This window comes from Anser brachyrhynchus (genome assembly GCF_964034855.1).
Source record: "Anser brachyrhynchus genome assembly, chromosome: 6".
NCBI classification, from domain to species: Eukaryota; Metazoa; Chordata; class Aves; order Anseriformes; family Anatidae; genus Anser; species Anser brachyrhynchus.
Genome location: NC_137700.1, coordinates 33,286,284 through 33,311,643, shown reverse-complemented (window position 1 = coordinate 33,311,643; position 25,360 = coordinate 33,286,284). Strand labels below are relative to the sequence as shown.

Below are 25,360 nucleotides of genomic sequence, written 5' to 3'. Positions count from 1 at the left end.
ACTGCCCCTGTCCACACTCCCCCTCTGCCCTTCCATGACCACAGGGGCTCATGCACAGACCCTCGCCCTGATCCCCTCCAGAGCTAGGCTGGTGATAGCCCAGTTCCTATCACAGTTGATTTTTAAGCTCTTTTACAGGCTGAGCTCAGCAGTACATCCCTCTGTGCACCATTACTGCCCTGTTTCCAGGGAATTAAATCAGCTCTGATCAGTTCATCTCCTTTCCTCATCTAATTGGTGCTGCTGGCTTGCCAGTCACTGATCTGTTGCCTTACCAGATGATACTGAAAACCAAATGCACACCTGAATCCCCAGGCCATATGCAGATTCAGCTAACACATTTTTCCATCATAAAATGGTTGAATGCAGGAAACTGCTCAAGTATTAAAAGCGTCTTCATTTATTTTTTTATTCTTCATCTAATCTCTCCTGCATAACAATAATCTTCTTAGCATGATTTTACCTTCATTTTGGCGTTCAACATCAAAATAGGGGTAAAACAATGATTTCCACGCAAAGAGAATGCAAACTTGTGCAAAACTCTGTTCTTCCACCATGGGGCCACAGAGCTCAGAATTTTTATCTGGGAAGGTTTGAGCTGGAAGAACTTCACAAGCAGTCTAGCACAACCCTCTGTTTTTATTTTATTTTATTTTATTTTATTTTATTTTATTGTATTTTATTTTATTTTATTTTATTTATTTTATTTTATTTTATTTTATTTTATTTTATTTTATTTTATTTTATTTTATTTATTGCATTTTATTGCATTTAACCTTGTACAGTCCAATCATTTTTCTTCCCCTGTACAATCAACCTACCAGCTAGATGCTAGCTTCTCCAGTGTTCCCCACATCTGAGATTGCCCTGAACAATTTGATTTCCTGCTGAATTCTTTCTCTGTCTCCTACTCAAATGTCTGCTAGTTACACCTCCAAGGGGTTAGCTTTAATCCACACAGATTAATCATTCCTTAATTAGGCGTGTTTTTTTTTTTTTTACCTTTTTAAGAGGTGTGAATTTTAATCACTTAATTTTACTCTGTTATGAATAAAAGCCCTCATACCTGCAAAGCTTGCAGTATGACAAATATTTTAAAAAGCAGTTGAAGACATAGCAGAAGGCCCACCACAGGAAATACCTTCCACAGTGCAAGATCTCACGTCTTTTTTGAGTGATATCTTGTAGGATGTATTTCATAAAATCTTTAAAGCTAGAGTAATGTTAAAGTGTAGTATAAACACCTTCATTTTTAACACAAATATGTTCTTCATTTATGCATAACAAACTACAGTGACCACGTTTTCCTTTTCATCCAGTCTTTAGGATGGTAGTCAAAGAGGAGGACTTTTGCAAGTGGGGATTTGACTGAAATAACTTACTCTATGAAGGACATAGAAATTAAATGATGTCTATTCACCATGCTTCTTGTTATTATACTGCAACACAGCAATTGATCTGCTCCGAAAATAAAATAAACAAAACAAAACAAAACAAAACAAATAAAATAAAATAAAATAAAATAAAATAAAATAAAATAAAATAAAATAAATAAAATAAAATAAAATAAAATAAAATAAAATAAAATAAAATAAAATAAAATAAAATAAAATAAAATAAAAATAGCAAAGAACAAGTAGAAGATTTATATGCTATGTGTAAAACAGTATACAGGAGTATGTAGCTCTCAGGATGTTAGATTACCATACAATCAGAAATATACAGCTAAGTTTTTTGAAGTACTGAATGATTTCGTTAAATCGTTGTGCTTCTTCAGTACCTATGCACCCTTAGATTAAATAAGCTTTTTTTAGTCTTCAGTATTTTGCATCAACATCAGCTCAGGAAACAGCTTTTTCTTATAAGTGTGGATAAAAATCCCTTTTTGCTCTTTGTAACATGGCACATACTGCATGACAGGGTAGGATGATCCAATTGGTCTTGTCAAATTGTTTGAACTCATGTATTTAATATTAATTTTCTTGGAAAAAAAATACAAAAAATTGATTTTACATTGAAAGTAAAATCAGATATACCTTGATGATTTACATCTCCACAGATCCATGCAATAGCACATGATTTAAAATTCTTTATTTAGTTAATCTCTCAATCTAGGTTGTAGAAAATGTACTTTCCTGAAACACCATCTATCATCTTTTGTTTCTTTTTTGAATTGTGTGTTCAATAAAACGCCTTTTCAAAATATCCTAAATTATTCATTAATTTGTGCAGAATTTAGAACATTGTTTCAGACCATGTCAATATATTTCTTACTTATTTTTTTAAATAAAAATATAAATTACTTTGAAATTGATCTTTGCTTAGAAATCACCCTACATTTTTTTAAAACAGCAGCCTTCCATATTAAAGTGAGAATATAGTCACTGGAGTTTATTATACATAAAGAAAGAATGCATTTGCTAAAACTGCAACATTTTTATATTTCTTTTAGATTGACAGAAAATTATTTGATTTGGCTGGGTAGAACAAGAGAGCAAACAGAATATTAATTGTTCAGTAAATTCTATATTAAATTTTAATGCTTTGTATTTGTGAGCATTTCACACTTTATCATCATTGTGGTAGGAGGTGAAGATACGTTTTCTAAACCTGAACTTGGAGTCTTCTTGTACATACTCCAGCCCTCTAGCTTAAACCCCAAGTTTCAAAGTGCAGCTGTTGGATGATTTCAGTTTGGAAAATGTAGGCATCCTTGAACTTAGATCTGGGAAAATGGACTTCAGGGAAAATGAGCTAGGGAACTCCTGTTTAACATCTGATCTGAGACATGTTGAGAGAAAAGCAGCATATCCTATCACTTTTCCTTTCATCCACATACTTTCTGGTGACCTTGCATTTAAATTGACTTGTACTGCTTCTCACGGCAGAGTATAAAGGTATAAACACAAGTCACTTTTTGCTAACATTGTGTGGTAATCTATAACATGACCAAATGAGAGCTGACAGAAAGCGAGAGGACTTCTGAAAGGTGAGTGAAAAAGGACCAAATCACCTGGATGCAAAGCTGCAGATAGAATTTGGATTCATCGGGCACTGCAGAAAGGAATTAAGGTGGAAATACACTTTTCAAGGTATGGGGGAGATTCTTCCCATGTTGTATAGGATCCACTGGGGAGATACTGTCCTCTGTAAGTACTTGCAGTAAATTGGGTAGTATTAGATCTCTTTGAAGAATGAATATAGGCCAGCCATAGCATATCTCTTTGAGATAGCGAGAACAAGCTTGATCATGTGTCAAATCAGATACCCACCCCACATTCAGTACAAGATGGGAACAGAAGCATATAACCTCTCCATATTCACAGGTATTTCCCTCATTTCTGACCTTACAAGAGACCTGAGATATGTGCCCCTTCAGAAAAATCCACCTCCATTATTAACAATTCTTCCTTTGTGGTTTGAGTAAAAGCACCATTCCTCAAGGGGCTCAGGCTTTTAGACATAGAAGTCTTCATATTCAGTCCATGATGTCTGAATTGCATTACTACCTGAAAATGCACAAAAGTGGGAAAATCTTGACAAAAGCAACAGATGGTGACAAAAAAAAAAAAAAAAAAAAAGCAGAGGTGGATTTCACAGATTTTTTAGAGTTTAACATAACTTTGACTCTCCTCTCCTCCATGAGATTTTTGCATAAAAAGCTTTAGGAGCAGTCTCATTATCTCATGTCATAGTCAGTATAAGCCGTCTCCACTGACACCGAGTTGGCCGAGTTGAATGGATCTGAACTAGTTAAGGTTTATCTCTGAGCAAGGTGATACCTTTATAATGATGCCATGTGATCAGTGGCCTTAGCAAATGTAAGAAAACGAGGAATTTTCTTGGCGCCTCACTGACTGTATTTTTAGGATTACATCCCATTAAGATTGATGGGGTGATTAGCATAATTAAGTCAGTTGGCCCTGGAGCTTTCCTTTGCAAAGCAGCAATTACTGATGGTTTTTTCATCCTCGCCTATGTCTTCTCAGAGACATCTATTTTGCGTCAAAGAGAAAGGCAATTTTTTACCCCAGAGCAATTTGGCTTTAGACCAAGCTTTTCACAGCTTTGTCTCAGGACACTCTATAGCATCACCGTAACAAGAGATGGAAAAGAACAAATACATAATCTGGTCCCAGGTCACAGCTAAAGACAACACAGGATTGTTTTAGCCAGCAGACTTACTCATAGATTTTACCTAGGCTGGTTTTAATTGACCTTTTATTTAAAGAATCATCCCATAGACCTCTGACATGCTGAAAACTGAGCTTGCACCTCCTTTCAATTTTATTTTATTTTTTTTTTACCCCTATACTTCTGTTGTTTCTTAACACAGATAAAAGAAAGAATGTAACCTTGATTTTATCACGCAATGCTGACTTTTATAGAAATAAGGACAGCAGTACTGTTTCCCCCTAAAATGATTTTTTTTTTTCCTGAGGTGCTCTCTTATACCCTCATAGTGCTCCATCCAAGCAAGATTCTTGCTTTGGTGTCCACTCTTCAAAATCTTGATGCAGATTCACCTTGGAGAAATGGTATCTTAGATGTTACAGAAAGATCATAACCATCTTATGATTTCACAAATGATCCACAGGGGAGCAGGAAATTGGACCAATGGTTCCAATAATCCAAAAGAGCATGTCTGACTCTTGAAATGCGCTTTGCCCCTGACATGGAAATTGTTGGAAAGGCAAAATGACTCAAGATGTAGGTAAGCCAGCAAAGTTCTTTATCCTTTACAGTACAGGAGAGACAGGAATTTCTTTAACCCTTCTCCTACCTTTTTCTGTGCCCCGGTAGGATGAAACAGTAACCTCATTGAAGCTATTGGATAAGTGAGGAGCTGTTTGCTAGGTGTTATTTAGTGCTGAATCCCTTTAAATCTATCCTATTAATAATAGATATTGTTATGAACATGTCAGGGATTCAATTAGTATTTGTTACTAATGCTTCCATGTCATGATTGTTTAATCTTATTACGGAAGTATATTAAAACCTTTATTAAAACCATGCTCAGTCATTTGTCAGCTCTTTATGAACAAATTATAAAAAGAACCTGGCTGTAAATTGACCTGCTCTCATGTCTGATGCTGCTGCTCCTCTGACTTCTAGGTATCTATCTCTGCCTTGCAGACTGGCAGCCTGTGGTTTGCTCACTAAAAATAGCTCCACTCCCATATTTTCTGTCTGCAGGGCTAACCCTCTATGATAATAAATGAACTTATTGTCCCCTCAGCCTGTTGAAAACCCAGGCATCACCAACAGCCATGATGATGGCCATTGACAAAGGTTTTGAAGATCATGAGCAAATAGGTCTCATTCTCTAGGAAGTGAAAATTGTACCTGGCTTCCAAACATGCCATGATTAAGAGACAGATCCTGAGCACCCAAATGTAAGCCTCACTTAAGGCTGTTTCCTGAGGATCTAAACTCACAGCACCCTTAGATTGGTGCTGAGTACAAGCTGGTACAAGCATTAACGTGGCATGCATGAGGAAAAGAATTATTATAGAAAGAAAGGTGTGAAGAGAGAAAAGGTTAAGTATGTTTTCTTGAGGGTGCTGCCAAAAGAATTTAGAATGAGTAAAAAGTAGAAATGGATTAAAACCAGAACTTAAGAAACGTTGAAGACATAAGTCTTGAAAGTCACAGAGCAGAGTGAAAAGCCTATAGGGAACTGGCAGCTTAGGGTCATATGCACTCATGTGCTCAGTCTTTTATATAGAATTCATGCTGAAACTGTTATGGGAGCTCTCAACCAAATCTTTTGAAAGTGCATGTGTGTTATGTACTCACAGTGTGTCTGTCACATAGTTTGGAGCATACCCCAATAGGTAGGAAGCATATTCACATCAAGATTTCTATGAAATTTAGTCTTAGGGAAGTTAATCTGCATGTACCAAGCCAGTGTAGAGGTGTGAACTAATGCAAAGGAAAGACCTGTGGATTTGCATTAAACATGTATATCTGTATTTGTATATATACAGTGTATATGTAAATACAAATGCAAATAGTAATGTAAATATAAATGTAAATGTTACTATAAATGTAACTATAATTACAAATATAAATATAATTATGAATATAAATATAAGTATATATATGTGTATATATTTATATATTTTTTTCAAGCCAATTTGCTAATGAAAACATAGCTTCTTTGATACAGGTTTAGAATAATCTGCTTAATTATTTTGGATGTCAATTACATTTAATTAAACTCATGCTTACAGCCAGAAACGCACATGGACCAGAATGGAGAGGCAAGGGAGGGGGAGAAGCTGCAAAATTACTTGGCTTCTCCAAGAAGCCATTACTTGGCTTGGGAGATCTGATAGATGATAGCATTTAATCAAGTCTTAATTGTCTTGAATTTGAGGGTTATAAAGGATGGTGAAGGCCTCTGTATAGATTGGAAAAGTGAAGTCAAATGTTTTATCCATGTATCATTAAGAGAGAAGAGAGTGGAGTTGATTGCTAGGAATTATGAAAGTGCTGGCAGTCAATATTGCTTTCATTCCAAACTTGTACTGATGACTTGACTTCTGGGATGTTGGGGTCATTGCAATTGCTTTTTTTGGCTAAGCAAAAGCAAAATCATATAATAATCAGCATGTGGTTGAAAAATTGAGAAAAAGATGACCAGTGTGAGAATATAAAAAAAGGAGGAAGATTGGGGCAGATGGAATCCAGTAACGAGAAACAGAGATTAAATAGTAGAAAGATGAAATGCATCCCCAGAAAGGTAAATTTCCTCTGAAATGCCAGCATTTTTATGAGACTTCAGTCTCATAAAATAAATAAATAAATACATATATAATAATCTGATATCAAAGGTTTTCCTTAAAACAAAAGTTTTTAAAACTTGTAAGAATCAGATTAACATTTTCCTTGCAGAATATGGGATGGGGAGATTCAACAACATTTCTTTCCCAAGAAAAGCAAATGTTCCAAGCTATCTTATTGATTTTAATAATTGTTCACTCCGACTTTAATATTTCTAAATCTAATTTATAATATACAACCTATAATTTCCTCTTTCTCCTCTTCAATAGAAGAAAACGTGAGGGAAACCTGATGTTTTGTGCCCTAATTAACTTAGCTGTGGTATTATAGCACCTCCATGTTCTTCCAAGGAAAGCAGAGAGTTTAGCAAACCTCGGAGGTGTCCGCTGGACTACTGCATGAAGGACTAGCATTTTCAGACGGTCTCTGGCTGCTTCTCCACATGACTTTTCTTTTTCCCTACTTGAAACAAGCTTGTACCTCTAGAATATGTGGCAGTAATTGACCCCAAAAGTGAGCTCTTCTACCTGGCTTAAAACAACAACAGCAACAGTAACAAAAATAAAATGAAATAAAATAAAATGAAATAAAATGAAATAAAATAATAAAATAAAATAAAATAAAATAAAATAAAATAAAATAAAATAAAATAATAAAATAAAATAAAATAAAATAAAATAAAATAAAATAAAATAAAATAAAATAAAATAAAAAATAAAATAAATAAATAAACTACCTAGTTTATTAATACAAACTAGTTAAGAAGTACTGCTCAAACTCAGTTTTTGTCCCAAATCTACTGCTGCTGCTAGCTCACTGGCAGGAATGAGGAAGGGTGAGTTTATTCCACCCTAATGTCAAGATTGTGGGAGAGCTGAAACAGTACCCCCACAGCTGTTTTTGTGGCACACGTCACTTGTAAATTCTCTGTGCTGACATTTCACATGGATCTAGTGCCTGGTACAAGGATTCATCTTGGCTCTTTAACACAAATCCTCTGATATGACACAAAATAAATGGAGGAACAATGTTTTCTGAACCTCAAAGTTGAGTTGTGATTGTTGCAAATGCCCACATATTCTATCCTTGTTACTTGATGAATATTGTGGAGGACAATTTTGTTCTCCTCTTTGTATGAATGTTGGTGGATTTTGAGAATGGCAAGGAATGAATTTAAACATGAAGTGATGGAGCCAGATGGAGTATCTCAGCCAAACATTAGACTGGAAGACCTAGAGCACCTGGAAATGTATCTGTGGCAAAGAGAAAATTACAACTGTATCATGAATGGGGCAAAGTGTCTAAATTCCTGTAGTGCTCCTGGATAGGATATATTTAGTATCGGTGCAATGAGTGCCCTGATTGTTTAAGCTAAACATTTGAGGTGATCAGACCTCAGAAAGATCAGAGGAGAGTTAGCTAGAGACTTAGGCTTGGCACCTTTCATAGCAGAGTTTCAAACTGTAGACTCTATTTTGCAAGTAGAGCAATGAAGTCACCATGGAGGCCAACAAGACTTTCTTAGGATTTTGCACTAGGTTTAGCAATTAGAATATAACGAGTGGTACAGAGGTTGAGGTGAGCTGGGAGAGACTTTTTCTTAACGTGTTAAATGATTGCCTTCCACATCTTTCTCTCTAGAATGCAGTAATTTCCCTTAATGCTTATTTAACAGGCAGCATTACAGAGTAGCAAAAGCAGTCTCAGTGAAGTCCAACAAATCTCTAACCCATCTGTTCACACAGCATGAATCCCATGCTCCAACAGCAGGACTGAGAGCAGTGCAGTGCTCTCTGCAGCAGCATCACAAATGTGAAGCTTTAAATGTGATCTCTAGCCCAGGGCTGACCTATGGCAGAGAGAACTGGAAATGCTAAGATGGATCAGCAGATGGTTAGCAACTTTAAAATAATTTATGTTTACATTTTCCACTTTCCCAGTGAATATTCATTTTCCCAAGTGAAGTGCCTTAGTTCCTCTCTTTGTTAGGGTATACGCCTATGATTTAAGCGTGACTTGGCTGCAATCTGTGTTCAAACTATCCAAGCCAAAGACACCTGTTGCACAGTATTCTGTTCCTATCAGTGGTCAAAAGCAGAATTTGAGAAAGATTTACTACAAGCATGTTTAGTTACTGTGACATAACATCTTACTTCTATGTTGTCCTCAGCTGAGCATCAGCAAACAAACCCTTGTGCTTATTTTAGTACAGTTAAATTCTTAAAAGCGTAAGCAAGCTCTATGAAACCGCTGCATTTTACAAGACCCTAGGGGTAAGTCAAGGTATCTGCAGTCAGCTGACGGGTGGTAATTTACTGTGCTGTCATAAAATGAAATTCAGGGCTGAAACTGGGTATCGCTTTAAATACTGATGCTCAAGACTAGTGCTGAAATAAAACATTATGGAATAAAAATCTTGTCCCAGATTTTTGGCTTTATGCACTTTTTATTGCAGCAGCTGCAATAGCACAGCTGGGACCAGAATAGCAGCCAGATGATGAAAAATGGTTTACTGGAAGAGTCCCATTACCGGCAGTTATCAGGGAGAGGTGACTGCGTTCATGGAGCCTCTCCTACCACAGAGAGTCTTTCTTCATCTACCACCCCACAGAGCACCAAATCATCTGAAATCCATGTCCTGTTTTAGGAGAGACCCTGAGATCAGGTTGGTTCAGATTCAAAATTTTTCTTTGGTTCAAGGTCGAGACACATTATTTAGAAGTGACTTTCATTTCAGGACCTGACCATCATGAAGTTTGAGATGATAGTATTTCCTGGCTTTATTTTCTATCCTGTTTTATTTATACTTCTTGTTACTGTATTGATAGCCTTTTTATTATATATTTTATTTTTATTTTCTGAGCAACAGAATCCTCACAGATGAACAGAAAGCCCTTTGCTCATGCCAGATATAGTTCTGCATGATAGACTTTGGGCAGAGATTTCAGTCTGAATGAAAACTTAACAGGGAGCTGATTGTAGGTTTGTGCACAAACAGATGTCTGAGCTGGGCAGTCAAATACAGACCTCCCACTGCCTTTATTTCTGCCTAATGCCATTCAGAATATGCTGATATGCTACAGTTTCTTTAAATATGTTTTGCCAACACAATTTCTTCTATAAAACTTGGTGGGCTGAAGCAACTTTTAACAATTCATAACAATTAAGTGACCATGGGGTGAGTGAGAAAGATCAAGCTGCTTTTAAACTACATGGATAGAAATGAGAAATGATACTGTCAAGCAGGGATGTCCTCTCTTATTTTCAGGAATTGTCTGCTACAGGGTTTGCCACTGCAGACCTATTGGGCCAGATTCTTATTGTTCTTTGAATGATAAAAGAAAAAAGGCAGTGTGAGAGATCAGAAGCTACAGGGATGTATACATCTTATTTTGAAGTATTTTTTTCTTTATTTCCTTCACTATAGGTATCAAGTTAATTTAACCTGCAATTTTTGAACAAGTTTTAGGAAACTGGACACTGAAACCCAGCTGAACATCCTGACTGAACATTAGGGAACTGGGGTTTCTAAATGCCTTATAGTCAGGGCCAGAGCCAGTAGAATTACTGCTTTGGACTAAGCACATTAGCTGAGGCAAAAGAGAGCCTTACATGGTCCATCCCAATGACAAAATGTGTAGTTTTAGGGCAATTCAAATACCACCACTGCTGAATCAGGGCCTACAGTAAGATTCTTCTTAAACTTCTGTGGATTTTAAAACCATACGGGACTATAGCTAATATATATAAAACAGGCATTTTAATTTTATTTGGGAAATTATTGATTTTAGTTCTTACAGGTGTAGTATTTTCTAGGCGTGCAGTTCTGATTTAAAGGCTCCCAGCACTGGAAAATTTGCTGTATTTCCTTTGTCAGTCAACCTACTAATTAACCACCTTCACGGTAAAAATCAATAATTTAGTCCTAGCCTAAATTTCTGTTAGCATCATCTCTACAAACTGCATCTCATTGTACTTTTCTCTAATAGATGATTCTGATCTGGTTTCTTCAGATACTAGAAACCCTCCTCCACGCATGTGCAAAAGAGTATACGTCATACCACCGTTATGCTGCTTGTAAGGTTAAAGTCTTAGCTGTAGCCAGGCCGCTGCTTTATAGAGTGTGTGATAACTCAGACCTACCATTATAAACACTAACCCTACCAGAAACTTATTCCATTTTGTTTAACAATAAACAAAACCATTAGCACAGTCTACTGTCCACTGAAACATTCAGAGTAGAACCCAACTTTCCCTAAGTTTTCACTGCTCTTTGCACTTTCATAGTGAGAATCAAGCAATATTATAAAGCATTATTGGTTATTATGATGCTTATACTCAAGAGACCATTATCTCTAGGATTTATCCTGATAGTGCATATCAGTGTGTTTGTGGAAAGCTCCCTTTCCTGACTGATGCAATTAGAGGTCTATGGTACTAAAAGAGATCTTTATAGTTACAGCATAAATGTTCTGCTGAGTTGAGTTTTTACCCAGGAGCTTAGGATGGGGCAGGAACTTTAAAGTTTTATTGAGATAAACGAAGAAAAAAGTTAATTTGGCCAGGATTTTCAGTTGCTGGACAGTGCAGTAGTACAGAAGCAGTTGTCCCAATATCCACAGGTCCCAGAAACATGGATGCCTTAATTTTGCTGATGCTGTCCTGAGTTTTCTAGGTGGTATTTTGCAAATGTTAGTCCAGAAGAAGAGAAAGATTTTTTTATTTTTTGCACACAGGTATAAGTGCTAGATATGTGTTTATACCTAACAAAGTTCTTTCCTGAGGAACTGCTGGAAGGAAGGAAGGAGGGAAGGAGGGAAAGAATGAAAGAAAGAAGGAATGAAAGAAAGAAGGAAGGAAAGAAAGAAGGAAGGAAAGAAAGAAGGAAGGAAAGAAAGAAGGAAAGAAAGAAAGAAGGAAAGAAGGAAGGAAGGAAGGAAGAGAAAGAAAGAAAGAAAGAAAGAGAGAGAGAGAGAGAGAAAGAAATAACTGCCAAGAAAGCCGTTACTGTAATGTATTAAATGTACTTTTCTGAGTCACCTGCTGAAGTGGTAAAGACCTCCTTGCCTCTACCAGCAAAAGATCTCAAAGATAACTAAATATGGCAAATCACAGCACTGAGAGAGCTCACTCATTCCAAGGAATCAAAGCTTCTGACAAGGGCATAAGACATAGTGTTCTGGAATATATCTGGGGCATTCCCCTTGGTGTTCAGTCTTGACAGATATATGACGTTTCTGCTCCTACTTTGAAAACAAACAAAAAAATCTTTCCAAAACAGTATGGGCTCTTCCCCAGTTTCTGAAATTGTATTTTATTTATGAAAAAAGGTTTTCCTTACTTGGCTCAGACATCTCCTAGCTTTCACAAGATCTTCAAAATTCTGGACAGGAGACTCTGTTGTTCTGACCTTTCCATTCATTGTCTGATTCATGCACGGAGATGTGAAGATCTCACTGGAATTGCCAGACAAGTCTTCAGTCCTGGGAAGTTTAAAGGGATATCCTTAAACACAAACACAAGTTCATTTCAGAGAAAGTATTCAGGCTTATTCAGCTTATGGTCCTGAAATTGAACATGTAAAACTGTGACACAGGATTTAGGAAAACAAATTTCAGATCTGTAAAAGTTTTATTGTTTCATTATACCTACCTTTATTCCAAGATGGAAATAAAGCTGTCAGACAGATCCCTGCACCTACAGAGCACTGTAAAAGTTCAGCTACTGACCTAAATTTCATAACATTCCTCTATATTTAAAAGAAGGTGCCAAAATTCACATTCATCCTTCAAGCCAAACTCCTGCCTGAGCTGACAAACTGAATGTGTAGGTCTAGATCTGAACTTCATGACCCCATCATCTATATCTATTTACACATTTAAACAAGAACTTTAACATGTCACAATCCACATTGTCAGAAATTGATGAGTGGTTTTCTAGTTAATTAGCTGTCAACTCTTTTTAAAAGGGAAACAGAGGATCTATGTTTAAAATATGTTAAATGATTCAGTCACCTTTGTTAACTGGGTGTCTCATCTGGAAAATCTTTCACCCTGTGGTGCAGATTTCCTTTTAAACCAAGCCACCTGCACCGTTCATTTAGTTGACAAGGGGAGAGGGCTCATCTCTCATGATGACTTGCTGCTGTGGTAGCCATTTTCAGCAGGACACTCCCATTTTTCTTGAGACATTTCTCTTCTATCTTTAGCATCACAACCAAAGCCCAGGACCATTTACCTTGTCAAGCTGCTTGCCTCCTTGGTAGGAGAATATCAATAACCCACCAACCCTGGAATTATTTATCTCCAAACTTGCTGAGCCCTTGGTTACTAAATGGAGAGTCATGAAAAATGTCTGCCTAGTGACACCATGCAATTCGCCATCCTGTTCATGTCAGACACTTTCTATAAGAAAGAAAGAGAGGCTGCTTTCACAGTGTACACCAAAGCAATGATAGAGAAAACACTGGGATAGTCTGCAACCTGTTGTAACTATCAGGACTGCTGCAGTTATTCCCATTAGAATATATTCCCAGCTACAAAATGAAACAAACTTGTGTAGGAAAAAAAAAATGTATTTTAACTGTAAAACTCGTATTTTGATAATGGCATATTATCAGGAGATTAAACGTATGACTTTAGATAAAACACACATACTTATGTGAATTGAGGTAGTACACCTATGTTCATAAGTTGTTCCTGTTTATGGCTGCTTATAGATCATTTTTAGGTCACTAGAAAGGGAAATGTAGGGTAGAATATGTTAATGTGTGATCATGTGACTGAATTCATCCTCCCCTTTGACTCTCTTCAATATCTGATGAATTCTCTGTGCTTGAAACCATCCCCTAGATTCTCTCAGACCTTATGCCATGTCTTCAGCCCGGCCTCTGATGAAGTGTATTAGCTTTTCAGTTCTGCAAGAGATTCAGGTTGAAATCAATCCAGGACAATTCAGGATTAGTGGCTGCAATTCCAGCTGTTCCCCCACCCCCTTTATGGTCCTGGAACTGGAAGTCCTTTTTGACTTAATGCACATCAGGATTAGATTCATCCATGGTTATAACATTCAGAGTACTGAAGTCAGGCTGGAGTCTGTAAGTATCCTTTAATATTGTTCTGTCAGGGAAAGAAAAGGCAGATACTTAACTAAGTGGGTAAATAAAATACTGGGGAATCTGCATTGCAAACCAGGTTGTCAAGACTTTTTGAAAGAAAAAGTGTGGTAAAATAAAGAAAACAAGAGGGGAGTGCTTTTAAGGGTCGTGGCAGGTGTTTGCAAAGGATGAGGGACAATGTTAGCAGCTTAGCTTCCTATCCAGCTAGACTGACTTTGTTACTGTTTCACTTCTCCCCTAAATTCCTTCCATCACATGGTAATTTTCAGTGCATGCATACACATATCTGACCTGGATAAGACAGCCTTGGAAATGGCTGCAGAGAATTTGTTGCATTCTAGTCCTTCTGCTGTGGCTGCAAGCAATCAGCATTCAGGGGAGCCACGTCCACTTCTGCCAGGTCTGACCCTGCTTAATTTACACAGCTATGAAGATCTAATGAGACGTTTCAGAAAGCCGCTAATACCATGGGGTATTCATGTCACAAGGCATTTTGATTTGCTAACATGATATAAGAGAGCAGATTAGTGTCCTGCATATCCTATTAACATGTGAATGGCATAAGAGAGGCTGGATTCAGGTGACCACCAGGGACTTCCTATCCTGGCCCTGATTCTGCAGTCCCTAGTTAATAGCTACAGACAGGCTTGAAATCCATGAGCATGTTTTGAATTTTCTAATAAACTACTTTGGGATTGAACCAATGGTTCAAAAGAAATCTAAGTTTAAAAAAATACAGGGGCACTGGACAAATATTGAGTTTCAGTTTTTATACTGTGATGCTTTCTCTTCACTATCACAGTCTTTCTATTTTTCTCCTGTTTTTTGCGTTCACAGCTAATCTCCAACACACCTCTTATCCTATCTTTCCTCCCCTTATTCCAGCTCCCACAGATATCACTAGCATCCTCACTTCTTTCTCTGAGCCTAACTCAGATTGTTGTACTTCTGTGAGAAAACAACTTTGTGAGAAATGATTAAAGCTAGGCAAGGAGAGGGACTAAACATGGTAATGCAGCCATGTGTTGGGAAAGCAGAGGCAGTTCAGGATTAAACCCAGTTAAGAATGTTAGTCTGATCTTGACCTCTTTCCTGTTGGAACTGTTCCTTCGGTAGCAATATCATGCCATCATATACACAGAAATCGGACGCATGAAACTCAACTATCAGGCCACATGGTATCTATTTTCAGGAAAGAGTTGTGGATTTGAATGGAGCATTTTTTTGTACAGTTGCCTGCTTGCTACACTATTATGGGGGGCATGTCGACAGCCAAGCCAGGTATGCAGGTGTCAAAGCTCTCATGGCAGAGGACTGCAGAGACAGCTATGTCTGTGGAAGATGCACTCTGACAGCACATTGGGCCCGCAATAACAAGGTATCAATGTCTTTTTTTTTCTATTTTATTTTTTTCCCAGAAAGCCTCCGAAGTGGTTGGGCAGCTGACAGCTGAATTCCCAGAAAGGAGAAGAATTAACAGCATAACTCTGCAAAGACATGATGGGAGAGAGAAAAACAAGAGGCCCATTCAAAGCTGTTGTTCTTCTGTCCAGGAAGAACCTGATCTGAACAAAGCACCACTTAGCAAACTTCCCTTCTTGAAGTATAAAGTGCTGACCTCTTGCATGGTGCACTTTGTGGTCTCCCTTAATTTTCTTGAGCCTTGCTGGGAATGAGGCAACCCTCAGATCTGATGCCAAGACAGAAATACGTCAGGACTGCTTCATTACAGCTGCTAAGAATACCAAAATGAGGCTCACACTTTCACACTAGTTACAGCTGTTATTCTCACATGATAAACTTTGTAAGTGATGTATGTATGCTATGAATACACATAGTGTGTATGATGTGTGATACAAATGACTGAAACTTGTTGATTTTTTTTTTTCCTTGTAGCGAAGTGGTAGGAGAGAGAGAAATTAAATTTATGAACATATATTTTTTAATTTCAGTAAAAATGTGCTGTACTGTTCTCCTCTCTTTCCCACCTTTCACCACATTTGAACAGCCAAAGGAGTAGAGCACATAGCGGATCTATTGTAGAGAACAAATCTTGACATAGATATACAAATTTAAGTTTGTGAACAGAACATGTGCAACATAAGATACTAATATTCTTGCGTTTGAACAGAAGGCATTAAAAATAAAAAAAAAAGGGGGGGGTACTAAGATATTCTGTAAATTTTTTATTTTTTATTTTTTTAAATACAAGAGGGAAAATCTGGGAGACTGTGTTGTCCTTGGTTCCCAACTTGTAACTTTGTTCTGAAACCAAGACCTCACATTGTCCTTTTGAAAACATCCATTAAACACTCTCAAGAACAGAACCTCTACAAGGCTCAAGAACAAAATAGTAAGACTTGTGGAAAATCACAGCTTTAGCCAAAGCCTACTTCACACACACACTTGGGAGAACTGGTATAGCTTTTATCCTTGTGGGTACTTTCTATGGTCTGACATATCAACATATTGACCAATGTCTAATGAGATGTTTTAAATGGAAAAGTAAGTTATCGTGTCACCACATTTCCTGTCATCTTAGTTACGCTCTGGACTTACTGTCACACCATTGGCTTGCTGAAGGAGAGAGCGATCTTGAATTTAAGATTTAAGGAGATGCATTGTGCAGTTTCTGGCTTAATTAAGCCATTAAGATTTTTTTAGGGGTTTAAGCACAAGCAATTCAAATACATAATTCAACATGCACGCTGGCTAGCCTTGCATTTCGCTTGTTCTGAGGTGAAACAGATTGTGAGGGGGGAGACAGCTGTGGGAACATCCTGTAGAGTCAAAATGAGCCAGTCCTTAATTTACATTGTGGCCTCAGAGATGAATTAATTAGACTTTCCTAGCTTGAAGTTGGCAATAAGCTCTTCGACCCATGCTGGGCATACACACCCTGTCTGGCATGGAACTGGCACTGTGGAGCAGGAGGTATCGATTTCACTGCTCAGAGAGATTATCTATAGTCTCCTGAAAATGAAGAGAAGCAGGGGAGAAGTGGCTGTTATCAACTGGTCTGCTGGGAAGTGCTAAAGTGACCTTTGTTCCTTTGGAATCATGGTATATCAGCTGCTTTCATAGCCTAGCTAAAACAAGAGATGAAGTTGTTTCTGTACAATTTTAAACTACAGGTTAGAGTGAGTAAGATACATAACTGTGTGAGAGGCAGAAGCTGTATCCCTTCACACGAATAATGACAAAGCAGGAAAAATTTGCTTGTGTGTGTGTATGTGTGTGCGTGTGTGTAATGAAGGAATGAATTATACATAATGGCAATGTAAAAATCTGTAATGCTTTCTTTCTTACCAAAATATAAAAGCACACTATACTTTATCTAGTACAAAGGCTTTCCATTTCATGAGAATCAAAATTTCAAGCAAGCAAGTCTAGATTTCCTTTTCCCTTCCTGTTACTAGGATCATATAAGCTTGCAGGGAAAATGGAGACTGGGCAGCAATTGGTTTCCACTAATGGTCATACTACTAATCAACGATCGCCAATTTTATCCTACCTATTTATGTCAAGCTGAATCAACACTCCTTCTAATATCCTTGGAAATATGTTTTTCTCCATGTTCATCTCCTGAGAACAAATAAGTGCAGTCCTTGGCATAACTACTACTGTGGCACACACATGATAAAACCATGAGCCTTCTCAGCAGTCTAAGGGGATTTCTGTTACATATGCATGTTTCTGTCCAAGTTTCCCCTTATTTTTAAACACACTGCATAAAACTACTCAACTTTCTCCCAAATGTTTGTTCCCTGGCAACTGTTGAATTTTCATCAGCAGTTTTAATGCAGAAGATTAACTAAAACCAATGAGCTCAGTGATGGATAACAGAAGCAACTGGTTATTCTGGCAAGTCCATCCAAGCAGCTTTATTAGCAACTGTTGAGATTGATGACTCCAATTTTTTTTTGCAACAGAAGACCTCTTCAACAGAGCTGTGTGGGTGGGTGTTGTTGTGACAGGAAACATATTAAAGGAGAAGGGACCCTGATATCAAGAGCACTAAGTGCTGGTTGCTGGACTTCCAAGACCATTCTGAATGTCTGGTACCTGTGTGGGAGAATCACATGGCTGATTGCAAATGGCTTGTGGATTATCTGGGTGTTTGGGTTATCACTGAGCTTTTTGGGTATGATGTAATTGCTTGTCAGAGAACAGTCAGCAAAGCAACAGGAGATGAAAAGAATATTTCTTCTTGATTGTCTTGTTCGGAAGTTTTGAATGTTTATATACAATCAGTAGTCACAAAAGAGGACTTCTTAAGACAATGGTTTGAGACATCTAAGTCTTGGAAACTGGAGTTTGGGTGATCATATTGGTTAAAATGCTTACCATTTTAGCTCTAAGCAGAGTTCTGCAAAGCTTTTTAGTCTAAGTCCATATCTGATACGATTATTTTAACTAAAATACAGACCTAAGTAGTATAGTCAGTAAGAAAGTTCTGCTCTTACAAGACAAAGAGAGAATTTGACAAATCTGTCTTCAGTTTTGCACATATTTCTTCTACCTGCAAAATACACCAAATATCTTTTTTCATCTTTTGTCTTGCATCTTCGTACAATAAACTGTGGGAAATAGACTGATTCGTTCTACATGTTCATCACCAAGTATTTCTGAATTTTGTTTTGGAAATTATAGATGGTGCTGCATTGCAAATAACTTTAAAAATTACTCTATTACTTCTTGTAATTCATGCTGATTGGATAAACTAATATTTCTTTATTTTGAGAAATAAACCTTGCCTCAGAAGTTATCAAAGACACATCCTAACTGAATTTCTCATGTCATTTTGTTGCTACCATGCATCTATCTGCCTTCAGCTTTTGTTCAGTGTCCAAAGGGAATTTCAGCACAAACCTGAACCAAAGCCTGCAGAAGTTGCTGCTGTTACACCTAGGTCAGTATTACAGATCATCTACCCCCACTCAGATTCCAGTTTTCAGCTATATCACATAGCTTTAAAGCTGCTAAACTTGTGATTTTTTTCTCTGGAAAGTGACTATTTTGAAATGATCAAGACAGTTTTCTGCCCAGATGTTCAACAAGGCTTCCAGAAGCATAAAGCTAATGAATGGGTTTCAGGCTAAGACTTCAGGCGTGATCTAGTTTAGCCAATCTTAAGACCATTTGGAAGCCTGTAAAATTTAAAGTAAAGCAAATATAGTGAATATACCTTTCTTTGACTTGGACAGACTTCTGCAATACACTGAAGCCCATTAGCAATAATAGGAATAGACAGAGCTTGCCAAAATCTTGTAGCCTAATTAGGCTGAAATTCAAATTAGAGAAGTCCAGCTGCTAAAAGTATAACTGTAAAAGCTAGAAAGAATCACAGGTACGTTAGAGATCCCTATACATACTGTTGAAAGGAAATCTTTCTGGCAGGAAAAACTTAAGAAGAAATGCTCGGTGATTGTTCATCCTACTGAAAGATTTTACCCCAGGCTGTAATGCTTCCAAGATCTGCAGCAATACAAGCGTCAGTCTCGAAGATAAAGAGGCCTGGGGCAAGTGTGTCTTACACGCTTCATAGGACAGAAAGTTTGAAGTTTACCACAGACTTTTATTTTCTTTTGGTCAGCTTCATTTAATTTTTTTCATGTTTGCAAGTCTTCTTTCCACCTTTCATTCTTCATTCTCACCCTGGAAATAGACTGGGTGTTTATGCTCTAACAAACTGATTCAGAGCTACAGGGAAAAGCCTTCCCATCAGCCATGAAATCTGTCTGCCTATTGTCTGTCTGGTGTGCTTTATTCAACTTCTGCAAATGTAGTGGTTGTTCATATATATCTATGTGTACATATATCTGATACACAGACATAAATATCAAATACATACTTTTTCTATTTTTTACTACTTAAAGTTCATTATATATTTGTTAACCTTTTTCACAAATATATTTTCAATTTTTAATATATATTTTTGAATATTTTTCAAAATATATTTGATCACTTTTTGTTTTCATACTTGAAAAGCGAATGTAGAAATATCAAATTTACCTCTGCATTAAGCCTTTAGTTACATCACATGGCTGCACATCTCTGTTCTTATCCTTTTTCTAATCTTGGCGTACTCTCATATGGGAATTAGTCATGTTTATTTTAGTCATTCAACTTTGGAGGAATTAATATTACCAAACTCAGCTTTCAAAGGACATGTTTTAAGTACCTAAAATACAAATATCATTTTAAAAAGCAGTGGTTTTAGATAGTTTTAATGTTTCTTCTTCCACCGACTTTTAATGCTCAAAATAGCATTGCAATGAGATAGAAAGTCAGAAAACTCTAACCTGACTCCCAAAGTGTTGCTGTTCTCCTAAACAGAAAGAGATTTTTGTTGGAGATTTTGAGCAGACTGTATTTTACCACAACTTAAGAAGTGATTTACAGGACACAAGCCTCTAGAAATAAGACCAACCTCTGTCATGGTCATTTAGACCATTTAGAAGGAAAAGGTTGAGCTTGGGAAAACTTTGAGAAAGTTTACTAAGAACATAAAGCAAATAAATCTTTGCCTAACTCTTATATTTGTCCATTAATTTAACATTTTTATTATGTGGCTGATAGAACCCTTTCACTATGTTAAATAGCAATAATTTATGAATGGATTATCTGATTTTCAGTGTGACATCAACAAATCTTATAATCAAGTTCAGCAAAAATGCATCACAGATTTACTGCTTCTGCATCAGAACTGCTTGCTAGAGAATTCTGTCTCTTTTATTTTTTATTTATTTTATTTTTTTTACTGCAGTTACTGCTCCAAAATATTTTTAAAACCTCAGTGGCAAGTGGTTCTGAGTTCATCAGGTTGATTAATATCTTGGGGATTAGGGACAGGCAGTTGTGTCCTGCACCAAGCTTTACCAGTTGATTCTTCCTGCTTTCATTCTACTCAACCAGAGAAATTCAGAAGTCAGTTCATGAGAAAAAATCGGTGTATAACAGTTGTAAATGTAAAGAAAGTGTGGTCCAGTCTTATGTCTGTGAAATGACTGATAGCTGATGGCTAGCTCTTGTGAACTAATTGATATTATTGCTATCGTTTCACTAAAACCAGAACAGTTGTCCTTGTCTTTCGCTACAGGCATCAGAAGCAAATTTTAGTTCTACCATGTAACCTCAGGCACCCTGCACAATTCTTTTTATCACATCTTAGCTTTGAGTTGTCAGTTCAAGATACAACTCAGAAAGATTGGCTTGCAAGTAGCGCCCTGGAATTGCTCCCAGTGCATGGCTGGCCACCACCTTGCTTAAACCTCCTTTTCTGCCTTCCATTCCCTTTGGCTCTTTGTTAATTACTTCCCTTTCCACATAGTCTCTGGTCATAAAATATTGACCATGAAGTTGTTGTTTTTTCAAGTGTATGTGAAATACATAGCACTTGCTTTTATTGCAACTTATACCTTTTAAAACTTACTTCAGTGCAGAATGAGCTCTTCTATTTTTTCCTTTCTGGAGGAAAAAGTTTGACTGCCTTTCCTGTTTTAGAGTACTCTGCTGTCTCTCTCAGCTCTCAATACAACATTTCTCTTGGGCCAGTGCCCTCTGACCATGCTCCTCAAACAATGTTTAGCTGAATTCTTACTACCTAGGTCAGGAATTTTGTTTTGATTAGACTAAATCTACAAATCAGGAAGAAGTAAAACTACCCTCACTAACTCACTCAGAATTATTTAAAAATCTGATTTTCATCTCTTGAAGCTGTAGGCAAGACATATTCAGGTCCCAAATTCAGAGCAAAACTGAGTTTTGGAGAAAGCCTTTATTGGGATCCAGAGTCTTACTTGCTGGGTAAAGGTTTCCAAATTAATTAAATTCCACTTAGTTTCCAAATTAATTAAAAACAAACAAACAAACAAACAAAAAGCACACCACCAAAAACAAACAAACAAATAAAACATAGTTTTTAGTAATGAAAATGCTTTGGTGAGCAAAGGCTAAACAACCTGTCCAGTGAGTACAAATGGTGAATTAGGGTGCAGAATGGAGAGTGGATAGCTGAAAAAGCTTCAGTTAAAAACAAACAAATGAACAAACAAACAGACAAACAAAACCAACAAATCAACAATGAATGTATCTGTTAATACTAGTGATCACAAACATCCATATGGATTATCTCTTTTAATATTTCTTAGCAGGACAGACTTCATCCACTCATGCTTCCAAATTCACTCCTGAGAGTTTCTCCTCAGGGAGAAACACTGCATTTTCTGTCACCTCGTCATGCTCCAAAATCATGAATGAGTCAACCTTCTACCAAGAAAGACAACATTGCCACCATTTTATTTAACATAGAGATAAAACATTGTGCTCTAAATAGATTTTCTGAGGGAATATATATATATTTATCATATTTTCTCATATTATTTTAAAGTTTCTCTGGCAACCATGTTTATATAACATTTGTTTCAGTGATGTGGCACAGTATGGATTTTTGTTAAAGCTGATAGTGGTAAGACAGGGACATGGGTCACTGTCCTATCTCACTTTCTGGTGTGAAGCTGATTGTGAAGGTAGAAAGTCAATATACAATAAAGGTGGTTCATGTTGAAACTAAATTGGAATGATTGATTTTTCCCTGGGATCATTAGATTCTCCCCAAATATCTTTGTGTCTGGTTGAGTAGAAATATTTACTCTTCACTTAAAGTTCATGGTGTAGTTTGTTTATTTATTTGGGAGGGGAGTGTTATAGAAAAGAGAGTAAGACATTACTCGTGCAGGGAACGTATGCTGGAAATCACTGTATTTCAGATGCATTCCCAGAGGTCACTGTCGACACAGAGTACTTAAAGGGATGGATATCCTCTTAATCCATGAACATCTTTAGCTGTTTTAAATCCCCCTTCCACCCCCTGGAAAGTAAATAATGCAGTTCGTTAGTGCCGTGTCATTTAGTGTCAGAAGATTTTGGATATCATTCTGACCTGAGGAAGAGTTGGCCTGGGGCTTATTGTGAGCTTTCTTGCAGGGTGAGAAAAGCACTCTGTTCATATTATAGCACCCTGCCTTGCTCAGATACTTCTCACCTGCTATGTATATGCATGCCAAGAACCAGTTTCTGAAAAAATCATGTTCTGTGTTCACACCGCAGGTTAGACTGCAGGAAAATCACTAACTCTGCTAAAGAAAAATTCATAGAAGTGCCTAATTCAGGTATTCTTGCTGATTTTCTGGTAACTAATCATCAAATTTTTCTTTATGTTTCATGAATTTAAAGATTAGAGATTGCAAACATCCTGTTATACACATAAAGCAATTAGCTCCTTTCTTAAAGCAATCAGGTCCTTTCTCCTGCCTTAAAGTTAACACGTGTAAGCACATATCAGCAGTTCTAGGTAAAAGATGGGAACTGCTGACATGTTACTGCTTAAAATGGGACCTTCAGTGAGCCTGAGATGTGCCGGTAGAAACAGTCTATTGACATTAACTGTGGATAGATTTTCAACCCTTCAAGAAAAACTGGCTTTCCAGGAGTAACAGAGCAAACCATTCTTGGCCACAAAAAGTTCCTCAGCAGAAATCTGCTTTGCTTGGATCAGTCTTAAATTCAGCGACCTCTGATACAAAGCTCCTATAAATTCCCCACCTGCATGTTTCAATTTCAAATTAATTTCACCATCTGGAAGTGTGTCCTTCTGCTCATTCCATGTAGTCCTTTCTTAATGCTTTCCCATTACTGATAATCGCATTGCTGAGGCTAACCAACTCTGACCTTTGTCTTTCAAGAACCTGTTGGATGTAATCACTAAGCTAAGCAGCTGCTGCATTCAGGAACAGAAGTGCTCAGATCCCTCTCTCTGTCATCACACTGATTTGCCTTACATTTTTTCCCAGTGGATTTCATAAACTCCTTTTTTTTTTTTCATCTACTGAGTTTCTTGTTCTCTCTCTTTCTATACAAACCCAGACTGAAAATATGTTTCTCTCCCGTTGACCTCACAGTGATTGTTTTCTTAATTTAACATCCTGCAACTGCATTACCTCTGACCTCCACCTTCAGTAAGCAATTTATAACCCTTTTTTCTGCAGACAATTGATAATAATTTTCTTGCCTAATTTTTCTTGTGTAGGTCACAGTACTGTTATAACCTACAAATTAAATAATCACCATTTCATTAATAGTCTCTAATATTTCTATTTAAATCTTACTAATTTAGGATTTATGCTTGACAAAAGTTTCCAATGCATTTTCTGTTGAGTGTTTCCCCTACAGCAACAGACATAAACATCTCAAATGGCAAGTTGTAAAACAATCAGTTAACATCTTTAACATTTTTGAAGCTGGGGTGGAGGGGGGCAGAAATGACCCCTTTTTCCCTAGATCTAAAACTTCTAAGAAGCACTTTTGTTTTCTCAATGCAATCTCTGCACATTTGTTATCCCATTTCCTCTGTGTTCAGTAGGAAGATGTAGGAGAGAGAAGAGGAAGAATCAAGTATGAAAAAATACAGACAATATCTGTCTTCTCCTTATGACCTACACAAAATAATAAAAAATATATCTTCCTAGGGAAATAATCAAGAGAATATCTGAATGAATTGATGGCTACTACATTTCCAGGTTTCCATGTTGAAACGTCATTTAAAATCACAAGCAATCTATATGGAAAGAGTTAGCTATTTTTTAAATCTCCCCTACTAGTTGTACTATGAGAAAAAAAAAAAAAAATCAATGAAAATTTGGAGGTTCTGTAATTCCTCTCTGGTGTTACTAGAGTTAAAAAGTTGTGACTTATCATAGCTTTCGGACTATGGCAAAGATTAATATTTAAATTCAAAAGATATTTTCTACTCTTTTTTTTTTTCATGGTGTTCTCTAACCACAAAGTTATCTTCATCAGTTTGATCACAGCATGAATGGAAATGAGATAAGAGGAGAAATATCACAACAGCAGTGCCGTATTTCAGGTTGGCTCTGGCTGAGATCTGATGAAGCCTCAGTGGCTGTGTCTGCAACACAGGGCAGGTTCCACACCCCGTGGACCACTCCAGCTTGATCTCCCTGAAGTCCAGGCACAGCTAACAGCACTGCCTAGACCAGTGTGAGAGCAGGCCCTTTTAAAATCTAAACAGTTAAATGTTTTCTATTTTTGAAGGAAAAAAGTGTCTGTAAAAATCTGTAGGAGTATGATCCTCTTAGAAAGAATTCTGAGTGCCCTGAGACTCCACTGAAGACAAACCATGACAAGAAATTTGGTGTTAGCTGTTACCCATGTGACCTAATGGCAACTTTAAACAGTACAGATTTCACTGTACATCCTCACTTTCCTCTGCTGTGTTCTTGCAAATAGTACATGCATTTCCTTAGGCCACCAGTGTAGGAATAAAAGCTATAGTTCTGCCCCTGTCTGTGCTGCCAGCTTGCTATATATTATTGCACGTGAAGGTGTTAATGGTCTATTTACCCCCATGGTAAAAATCTTGTTCTTTGGATT

General features: G+C 37.1%; 1 long non-coding RNA gene across 1 annotated transcript in view; it reads left to right on the top strand.

The window, feature by feature from the left end:
* LOC308197416 overlaps positions 1-25,360 on the top strand; it is a 51,813-nt gene that overhangs the window by 19,193 nt on the left and 7,260 nt on the right. Inside the window, exon 2 of the long non-coding RNA XR_013952914.1 lies at positions 15,325-15,710. This is a non-coding gene — a long non-coding RNA (uncharacterized lncRNA). The remainder of the gene's footprint in view (positions 1-15,324; positions 15,711-25,360) is intronic.